Source organism: Garra rufa, chromosome 9, assembly GCF_049309525.1.
Source record: "Garra rufa chromosome 9, GarRuf1.0, whole genome shotgun sequence".
NCBI classification, from domain to species: domain Eukaryota; kingdom Metazoa; phylum Chordata; class Actinopteri; order Cypriniformes; family Cyprinidae; genus Garra; species Garra rufa.
The window spans coordinates 879,571-890,499 of record NC_133369.1 but is presented as its reverse complement, the minus strand read 5'-3'; positions in this window follow the sequence as shown (position 1 = coordinate 890,499).

Here is a 10,929-nt window from a genome sequence, read left to right as displayed (position 1 = left end):
TCTTCAGTGTCACATGATCCTTCAGAAATAATTTTAATATTCTGATTTGCTGCTTAAAAACATTTCTTATGTTGAAAACAGCTGAGCAGAATTTTTTCAGGTTTCTTTGATTAATACAAATTTTCAGAAAGACAATTTTTGTGAAATATATATATTTTTAAATGTCTTTATCATCATTTTTGAGCAATTTAAAGCATCACTGCTTAATAAAAGTATTAATGTGTACTATCTCTCATATATATATATATATACACACACACACACAGACACACAGACACACAGACACACACACACACACACACACACACAGACACACAGACACACAGACACACAGACACACACACACACACACACACACACACACACACAGACACACACAGACACAGACACACACACACACACACACACACACACAGACACACACAGACACACACAGACACAGACGCACAGACACACAGACACACACACACACACACACACACACACACACACACACACACAGACACAGACACACACAGACACACACAGACACACACAGACACAGACGCACAGACACACACACACACACACACACACACACACACACACACACACACACACACACACAGACACAGACACAGACACAGACACACAGACACACACACACACAGACACACACACACACACACACACACACACACACACACACACACACACACAGACGCACAGACACACAGACACACACACACACACACACACACACACACACACACACACACACACACACAGACACAGACACAGACACAGACACACACACACAGACACAGACACAGACACACACACACACACACACACACACACACACACACACACACACACACACACACACAGACACACAGACACACACACACACACACACACACACACACACACACAGACACAGACACAGACACACACACACACACACACACACACACACACACACAGACACACAGACACACAGACACACACACACACACACACACACACACACACACACACACACACACACACACACACACACACACACACACACACACACACACACACACACACACACACACACACACAACCTCTCTTCTTTATCTGGAGCCTTCCATGAAATCTGTGCCTTTTCCATTTGGAAAAATTATAAAATAAAATAAGTTTAACCAATATTTTTTACATTTCCATGAAATGAGGACACCTTAAAATGACAAGAAATTGTATTGTGCCATCTCATGCTATGTAACTTATTATTTTATGACAATTTTTCTACCTCGTGTTTTGGTTTTTGTTTAACTAAGGGACAGGCCAGAAACCTTACCCTTACCAGCACAAATGCTATTAAAATTATTTAAAATATTATGTAATTAACTATTTTGATGTAATTTTGATGTAAGCATACATAGTATGGTTATGTTTTGTAAATTGCATATTTATTTGTTGTTATATTAAATCTAACATTATTCCATAGGGACACAAAAGGCACCGTTTTCATGGAATGACTAAAATATCTACCTCTCAATATGTTCTAGTGGTCCTCCTCTCCTCTTCTCTTAACACGCTGAAGGAGAAAGGAAGGGGAATGATGTTTAATAGATTGAAGGGGTGTAAAGTGACTGACTAAGAGCTTTCTGGGATCCCAGGAGTGTCAGTAAAGTTCTCCGGATCGTGGCTGCAGTGCGTCAGAGTTGTGTTTGCTTCCCGAGTGCCGTCACATTCGATCACTCTGAACGTCAGCCTCACTGACACACACTTCAGGTAGAAACAGAGAAGCATTATGGGAAAAGAACTTGTCGTGAATTCTATTGACTATTTTCAACTTTTTTCCACTAAAGAGTATCAAAGTGTCAATCTATTTTAAAAAAATTGACATTACCAGCGGTGTCTTGCCATTTATTTATTTATTTATTTTTTAATCGCTACGACACATTTCTCAATACTTGGGTCACTTTTATTTGTTTCAAAAATAAACTGTGAATCAGTTATTATTGCTTTGGCACAAAATGCATTAATTGATCTGTCAAATTGCAGAAATTATTATTTATTACTTTCATACAAACACCACCAAAACTTTATGTACTATACGAGCCAGTATAGTATAGAAAACATATAGAAAAATATTCTGAATGTTAGATTTCTGAAGGATCATGTGACACTGAAGACTGGAGTTATGATGCTGAAAATCAACTTTGATTAAAATAATAAATTACATGTGAAAATATATATACATTTTTCCAAGTAACTAGTAATATTACCTTTTCCAAGTAAGGCATTTATTTTTAATTGACCAGAAAATATTGGAGTTACTTTTTATTAAATAAACTACTTTTTTATTGATTAAAAGCTCTCCTGTCCCCATGTTGAGAGAGATTGTAAGAAAGATGTTACTTTAGTTCTAGAATAAATGTGAACACTCGCTAAAAAACAGATACAGTATTCCTCAAAATGAATAAAAACAGTGAAACTTAATGCAAACCTGCAATAATTCAATATGTTAAATAATACAAACATCCTTTATGTATTTCATCTCATTTTATTAACCGATGTGTTTACTGCCAACCCTCGATGATCCAATTCATCCATACTAATGAGCAAAAATTACTCAAGATAATCGAACATTTGTTTTCCTTTTTTATTGCTGAAGAGTTGACATTTGTTCTTCTGTGGTCTACTGTACAGACCTCAATTTACTTTTCTCTAAGCCTGAGGCTTTTGCTGTGAAAAGGCTTTTACATTTGACAAAAATACAACTTTTAATATTAAAAACAAACAAGCAAACCCTGCCCAGATTTAAAAAGTAACGCAAAAGTAACGTAACACATTACTTTCCATAAAAAGTAACTTTGTAACATAATTAGTTACTTTTTTAGGGAGTAACTCAATATTGCATTACTTTTAAAAGTAACTTTCCCAACACTGATGAGAACTGTGTGAAGAGTTTAGACTTTGTTTACCTTTTTGCAACATTAAAATTACATTGGCATTACCAGTGGTGTAATGTAACAAAGTGATAATACTTCGTTATACTACTTAAGTATTTTTTGGGAGTATCTGTAATTTACTTGAAATTTTTTTTATTCAGCCTCCTTTTACTTTTATTCCACTACATTTCCTGATTAAAATGTATACTTTTAATCTGATACATTGTCCCGAAGCATATTTATTACTTACTACAAAATAGTCAGAAGTCAGGATCTCAGTCACAGTTGTGAGATGTAAACAATTTTTTTTCTTGATTTTGCAAAACTGTATGAAAAATTCACAAAAATATTGCCTTTCCCTCAAAAAAAGTTGCATTTGCATTAAAATCTAGATTTCTTTCTTTCACCTCTTTATTTCCATCACAAAAGTTTTTGTGAGCAAACAGTTTATATTTTTATCGCAGAAAAAAGTCAGAATTGCGAGATAAAACTCTGAAAATAAATTTTGCAATTTTGACTTCTTTTCAGGAAATTCTGGCTTTTTGTCCCAGAATTGCATGATTCAAACTAAATTCTGACTTTTTTTTCTCAGAAATTTATGATACAAACTCGCAATTGTCAGAAACATTTTTCCTCACAATTGCAAGTTTGTATCTTGCAATTCTGACTTTTTTTCTCCAAATTGTGAGTTTACAATTGTGAGAAATAAAGTCAGAATTGCAATATAAACTCATAATTCAGACTTTTTTTTCCCCTCAGAAATGGATGATACAAAAATTGCATTTACTTGTACTTTTACTTTCAATACTTAAGTACATTTGAGATTTAAAAATACAATAAATACCACATACTTTTAGACATTTACTCAAGTAATATTCTAAACGGTGACTTCAACTTCTACCAAAGTCATTTTCTGGTAAGATATCTGTACTTTTACTTAAGTATGGCTTCCAGGTATTTTATACAGCACTGGGCATTACATCAACCACATTTCAACACTGAAGCTCAGTCAGATGCCGGCTGGATTTGGAAACTGAATTACAAGGTGATAAAAGTGATTTTTATTTGGAAAGAAATGCCAGTTTTAATGTTTTGATATATTTTCACATACTAACAAAAACTCAAATGTTTACAGCACTAGTGCAAATAAGGGAAGATTTAGATGTATTTTAAGCTGCCACAAAGACTGATGGGAAATGTGGTTTTGTCAAGCAAGCCTCATGTCACCTCATTTATATTCTGAGCCAATCGCATGAGCTGTAAATGTCATGTGACTGAGAATTCAAATATTTTACAAAGCTTCCAGCAAAAGCTCTCCTCTGTAATATAACAAAATATTTCCTGATGAAATGTTTGCAAAGCGATTTTCAGTGCGTCGGTGAGGGTGAAGCGGTTTAGCAGTGAGACGCATTTCATGCACTGAATTATACATGAGGACTGTCAGCGCACTGCGGTCAGAGACAAGGTCATGTGACAAGGGATGACCCGTTTCCATGGCAACACTGGTAGGACACACACACACACACACACACACACACACACACACTGCTGCTTTAATTATTCATGCATCACTTTCTGTCTGACATTTTGGCCTGAACTTCAGAACATGTGCAGGTCGTATTTCACACTAAGATCTAAATAATGAAGTCATGGATTATATTTAACAAAGAACATGAATTCGGTGTTTTAATAAATACTATGTGACTTTTCATGACAATAAGCTCCTTCTGTCCAAACATACATACATGGGTCAAAGGAAATTTACAAAAGTGATTTTAAGTCAAATAGAAAGCACATTAAATGTAAGTAAAGTGTACTTTTAAGGTTTCAAATAAGTTTCTGGAGAATAAAATCTGGTTGAAATAATGTTACATTGTCACTCAGCGTAACAAAATATTTATGCAAAAAGTCTAACAACATGCTTATTCTGACTTGTACATATTAAAATATATAAAGAATAAGGGAGCATGTATTTTATTGTGTTTTAAATTAGTAACAAATGAGTAAATTTTACAAATGTAGAATTACAACTAATTAGTATTTGGGGTGAAAGTAGTTCATCTTTTAATATGTCATAAATTGATTTGTGTTGTAAATATGCCTGACAAGATCGGTACACTCAATGACATTTTAATGGGTGTCTTCTGTAAATTAGGGAAAAATGTATATTTATTAAACAGAAAACTTTTTCTTTTATTTATTTTGGAAAAAAAAAATTTAAAGCAGTATTATGCGTATTGTTTTTATGCTTAAACCTTTTTCCAACCTTTTGACCCACACATATTTGTTGATTTATTTCAGATTGTTTTATTTATTTATGTAAGCTACTTAATTTTTTAGGTAAGTGTACCCATTAAGCCCACCAAAATCTAAGTTTGTGTGTTTTCACTGATATTGACAAATGATTAGAAAAATCAATTGTAAAAATGCAAGATTTCTTTCGCATTTGAAAATGCATTTATTAGTTGATGTACACTTTAGAACATAAGATTAAGATATTTTATAAATAAAGTCAAAAGTCTGGCATGGGCTCAACTTTGGAACAATTTAAGCCTGCATAAGTTTCAAATAAGCCCTCGTCATGATTTATTTGCAAAATATAATAAAACAAAAATTGATTTTAAAGAAGTAAAACATAGATTTATTAAGTGACACAGAAGTGTTTTAAAAATTCCTTTTACTAATGTTTGCTCGTGCTCATTGCCTGTGCTAATAACATTTAACCCCAGAATCAACAGACACCCATTATATAATGGTGCTACACAGTGTGTATTTGTGGCCTAAATATCTACATAGAGTTGTAAATTAAGGTAGTAAATAAGGTAAAAGGTTGGTGAAGTAAAAACACACAAAGAACGTATCATTAAACACTTTCACTCAGAAAATTGACCAAAGTTCAAAGGATTTCTCATTGAATGAATGAATGATGCATTTATATAGCGCTTTCATTGTGTATTGCCGTACACCCAAAGCGCTTTACAATCATATGGGGGATCTCTCCTCAACCACCACCAGTGGTTGAAACACATAAGTTTGGCTTAAATGGTTCCACACTGACTAATGGTGAAAAAAAGACAATATTTTCATTTAAAGCAGCATAGTAATTTTCATTGTGCCCGCATTAAAAAATGTTAATTTTTTTCATTTAAGTTTAGCTGTGTCAACTGTAGTTTGCATGCATCTTTTAAAAAAGTTAATTCCTCTGCAAAACATTTTATGATTTATTTGCACATTAATGTAAAATGATTCACAAAACATTTACCCCCGGTTTCACAGACAAGCAACACCTTAGCAACCACCCTGGTTACCCTAGCAACTGCATAGCAACACCCTAGCAACCACCCTGGTTACCCTAGCAACTGCATAGCAACACCCTAGCAACCACCCCAAATAGCCTAGCAGCCACATAGCAACACCCTAGCAACCACACTGGGTCCCCAAGCAACGGCACTAGCAACCACTCCGGGTACCCTAGCAACCGCATAGAAACACCCTAGCAACCACCCTTGGTACCCTAGCAACGGCCCTAGCAACCATCCCGGGTGCCATAGCAACTGCATATCAACACCCTAGCAACCACCCCAAATAGCCTAGCAACCACATAGCAACACCCTAGCAACCACACTGGGTCCCCAAGCAACGGCACTAGCAACCACTCCGGGTACCCTAGCAACCGCATAGAAACACCCTAGCAACCACCCTGGGTACCCTAGCAACGGCCCTAGCAACCATCCCGGGTGCCATAGCAACTGCATATCAACACCCTAGCAACCGAGGGCCGAGTTTTGCAACAGCAAGCACCACTCACATTTTCTTCAGGAAATGTACATATCTAAAATGTAAGTCTGAGCTGTTTCAGCTGAAACAAAATTGCACTGATTGATCTTAAAATATATCAGTGCCTTTGTTTTGTCTCAAGATGCACACCAGTAATGTTTTTTTCTAAGCATGTTTATAAAAATGACTTAAATGTCCTAATTGAACTATGGCCTAATCCTGGCTTAGTCTAAGCCCTGTCTGTGAAACCGGGCCTTAGTGTTTGCAGTTGACATGCTTAATTCTTCAGCAGTCAAATCTTTCAGTAGTGTCAATGGTCAATAAAACTCAAACTCATCTTTCCATTTAAAGAGAAACTATATAAAATGATAAAGCACTGTTTGTTCATACACACACACACAAAAAACCCCAATACATTTATCTCTTATTTAACATAATAGTTAGAAATTTGCAGAAATGTGTCGATTTCTGAAGGGTCCAATAAATTGAAGTGGGGCTAATTAAACAATGCCAAATGTGATTGGTATGCAATAAAAAACGTCAGGGAATTAAGAAATCAATGGACTCATTTTTTTAATTTGACTTCAGCTTTGAAAGTGGGCTTAATGAGTACACTTACCCTATGCTACTTAATTATGTACTTAAATTATGCATTTAACTGTTATTAATATAATAATAAAAAATGTAAATGTTTTGTTTGAGAAACATGAGCTGTGTGGCTTTCCAGAAAGACTCAATATATATCTGCTGCAGAGATCAAATCTCCTTAATAGTGAGTTAATCTGCTGTTAAATCAATCTGCTGTGTTTCATTAATAAATGATGAGGATTAATTTTAAATGTGAAGGCTGCAGCACTGGTTATCTGGTGTAACAACAACACTTGTGATGATTCTGTGAAGAAAAACACATCAGCAGTTTCTCTATTTGTGGAGTGAATCTGAGCTGATATCAACTCAATATCGGACTGACTCTGGATCAGCTGACAGAAACGTTGTAAAACAATCACTTTTCATTATTCTCAGTCTATAATCTTGTGTTTTTATCCAATGTGATAAAAAGCACATGTCCAAACCTGTTGATGACGATCTCTGATTCTTCTCATTGGTCCTCAGCAGTTTCTGAGTCTATTTTGGCTTGTTTAGCTGGTTAACGTGCTTTGGTTAACCTCTGCTGGTAGCTTTCGTAACTACACCGTTATGAGTATAAAAAAAAAACCAACTTTCTCCTTTGAAAGTCGTTCAAACGCACTCGTTCTCACTCAGTAGAATTTGCGACGAGAAAAATCAAATACTTGAAAACAACCGCGCAGAATCAAGATGGCGGCTAGTGAACGGACATCATAAAGCGCATGCGTTCAAACTTGAGCTGTTTTCCCGCTGAATTTCTGACCATAATAGCGAAATCTTTTCCATGTTAATCGGAGTTTTTATCCTCATGACACGTGATATTTCTATTTGTGACCCTGGACCACAAAACCAGTTATAATAGGGTCAGTTTTTTGAAAATGATATTTATAAGTCAACTGAAATCTGAATAAATAAGCTTTCCATTGATGTATGGTTTGTTAGGATAGGACAATATTTGGTTGAGATTTGAAAATCTGGAATCTGAGTGCGCATTTATTACTCAAAAATGTAATTTTGATATATTTATGGTGGGAAATTTACAAAATGTCTTCATAGAACATGATTTTTTACTTAATATCCCAATGATTTTTGGCATAAAAGAAAAATCTATTATTTTGACCCATACAGAGTGGCTAAGACAACAATATACTGTGCTTTATTTAAGCAATAAGGTACGAGAGGCCGTGCTGTATCGTGAATAAAGCCGTGATTTATTCACGATACAGCACGGCCTCAAGTACCTTATTGCTTTTATAAAACGGTTACCACACAATAAAAATATTAAAATCAAAAATATATATTAATTTATATATATTAAGTTGTATGTTTTCATAAAGTAAAATCATTAACTGCCTTCCGCTGTAAAAAGTAGTCCCTAACTGCTGCAGCTGTGTTTACGTTGCTAAGGGTGGTTGCTAAGGGGGTTCAATGATACACAAAACAGTTGAGTGAAGCGGTCATAGCAGTGCCATATCATGAATACCACACAGCTGCTGACCAATCAGAATTGAGGAATGGAACTAACCGTTTTATAATTAATGCTAGAAGTGTCTAATGTGACCTATAGCCATAATGAAAACAAAAAATAGTTTACTTCAGATCTTTAAAATAAATTAAAGCAAACATGTACGTTAAAACTGCAAACACAATACGAACCAACAAGCCTATTCCATGACAAAGATGGTATCAGTCACTCAGTATGTAGCCTACATTTAATAATGTTAAAAAGGTTTAATATTTATAAATTAGATTGCCTAATTGCTTGTCGCATCGCGTAATATTATATTCACCTTATTCTTCAATGCAGAAGTAATCCTATGGGCAAGACTTCCGAATCTTTAGGGAAACAACGAGAAGAATAACAATGTGCAGTAAACCAGTGTGTTCAAAATTAAAATATAAAATGTGAATTTTTGCACTGGTTGCACAATTTGGCGCATAACAATTTTGGAGTCAAATAAACACTAGGTTTGCTGCATAGGTTGGTGTTACATGGTCTTTGATCTTACACTGATTACATAACTTACATCGTTTTGATTTTTTATAGAAATTAAAATCATTTAGTTCAGATGGATGCAGAAATACAAGCAATATTAAAGATTTTCAAAACATGGAATTCATTTTAGCCCAGCAAAAATGAAACACGCAACACGTAATGTTCTACGTAACGCTGTTTTATTTGGCACAGAGGCTCAATACAACCGACTGAAGGAAGAAAAACTAAATTTCAGCTGAGAAACACACAACGACCATCAGAGAATAAAACCAATCTGATGCATTTTCTTGTTGCGTCGTGAGTTTCATCAGCTGAACGTCGGTACCAGAGTAACAGCAGGTAAAGCTACAGGAGCGTTTGGTGCTGAGAAAAGAACAATCCTGAAGGTTAAAGCATCACTTCTCTCATTGGTACAAGCATATAAAAATCAGCATCTACTCGACTAAGTTCTTCTAAATAATAGACATGTTGAGCAATCAGTCACATATGACATTTCATCACATTTCATCAATCTGGAATATAAAAGAGTCCATTCGATCCTAAAGCAGCAAATTTCAGAGTCTGAGGTGTTTTCTTCAACAATAACGCTATAAAATCACACCTGGAATGACTGTAAATCCATATAAACTTGAGGGTTTTTTGCAATCAACAATCTACTCGCTTCAAACTCTCAAACGTCTAACTTTATAATTCTACAGAAAGAGAAGAAATAAATTTAAACAATAATTAAAAGGAATGAAAAGAACAGCTACAATATAAGAATAACATTAAAGAACAATCGTACATCTATTTTGGCAATATTTCCCAAATCAAGCAGAAAAAGAAGTTTTCATCCGTGGGAAAATAAATCAAAGTTCTACAAGAGAACAGACGTTTCTCCACTTGTTTCGTCTAAAAGTTTGGCCTCGGCTTCTAATCTTGTCGCTTTAGTTTTTACATTTTGGTTTTGTTTGTGTTTCAACAAGAATCAGAGTCCGAAAGGTTTAAAGACTTTTACGTGAATCCTAGAACGTGTTATTTTGGTAACTATTCAAACAGTGAAGAGTGTGTTAAACCGGTTAGTTAAGCACACAGACGCGCACATGAACACCATCAGACTGGCTTCGGGTTCCTTCATGCGCTTTAGAAGAAAAAATACGAGGTATTTGGTCTCATCAACACTAACCGCTATTTGGCAAGTTCAGCTTCAACATCACATACAAAGAAGCAGGTCTTATTTTCTGGTATATCATATGAAAATATATCCCATATCTGCTAGTTATTATTATTAGTTATATTTTCTAGAATAGAATCTGCGTCTTTGAGGTAATCATCATCATGTTATGAGCTCGAGCTAATGAGTTTAGCTTTGGTTAATGGTCAGCTGGTCAGTTTCCTGGTTTAATCACCATCACGACTGACAATAAACCAGGAATAACCATACGGCAAGAAATATATATTTTAAATACGTTGGATATACTCCATATAACATAAACTATGGAGTACTGCAAAATATGTTCCTTATAATATACATAAAAATGACCAAAATATATTCAAGCATACATTTTGAAAAATTGCCATTTTTGTATATTCCGACATATATTTATAAATATTTTTCAAAACATA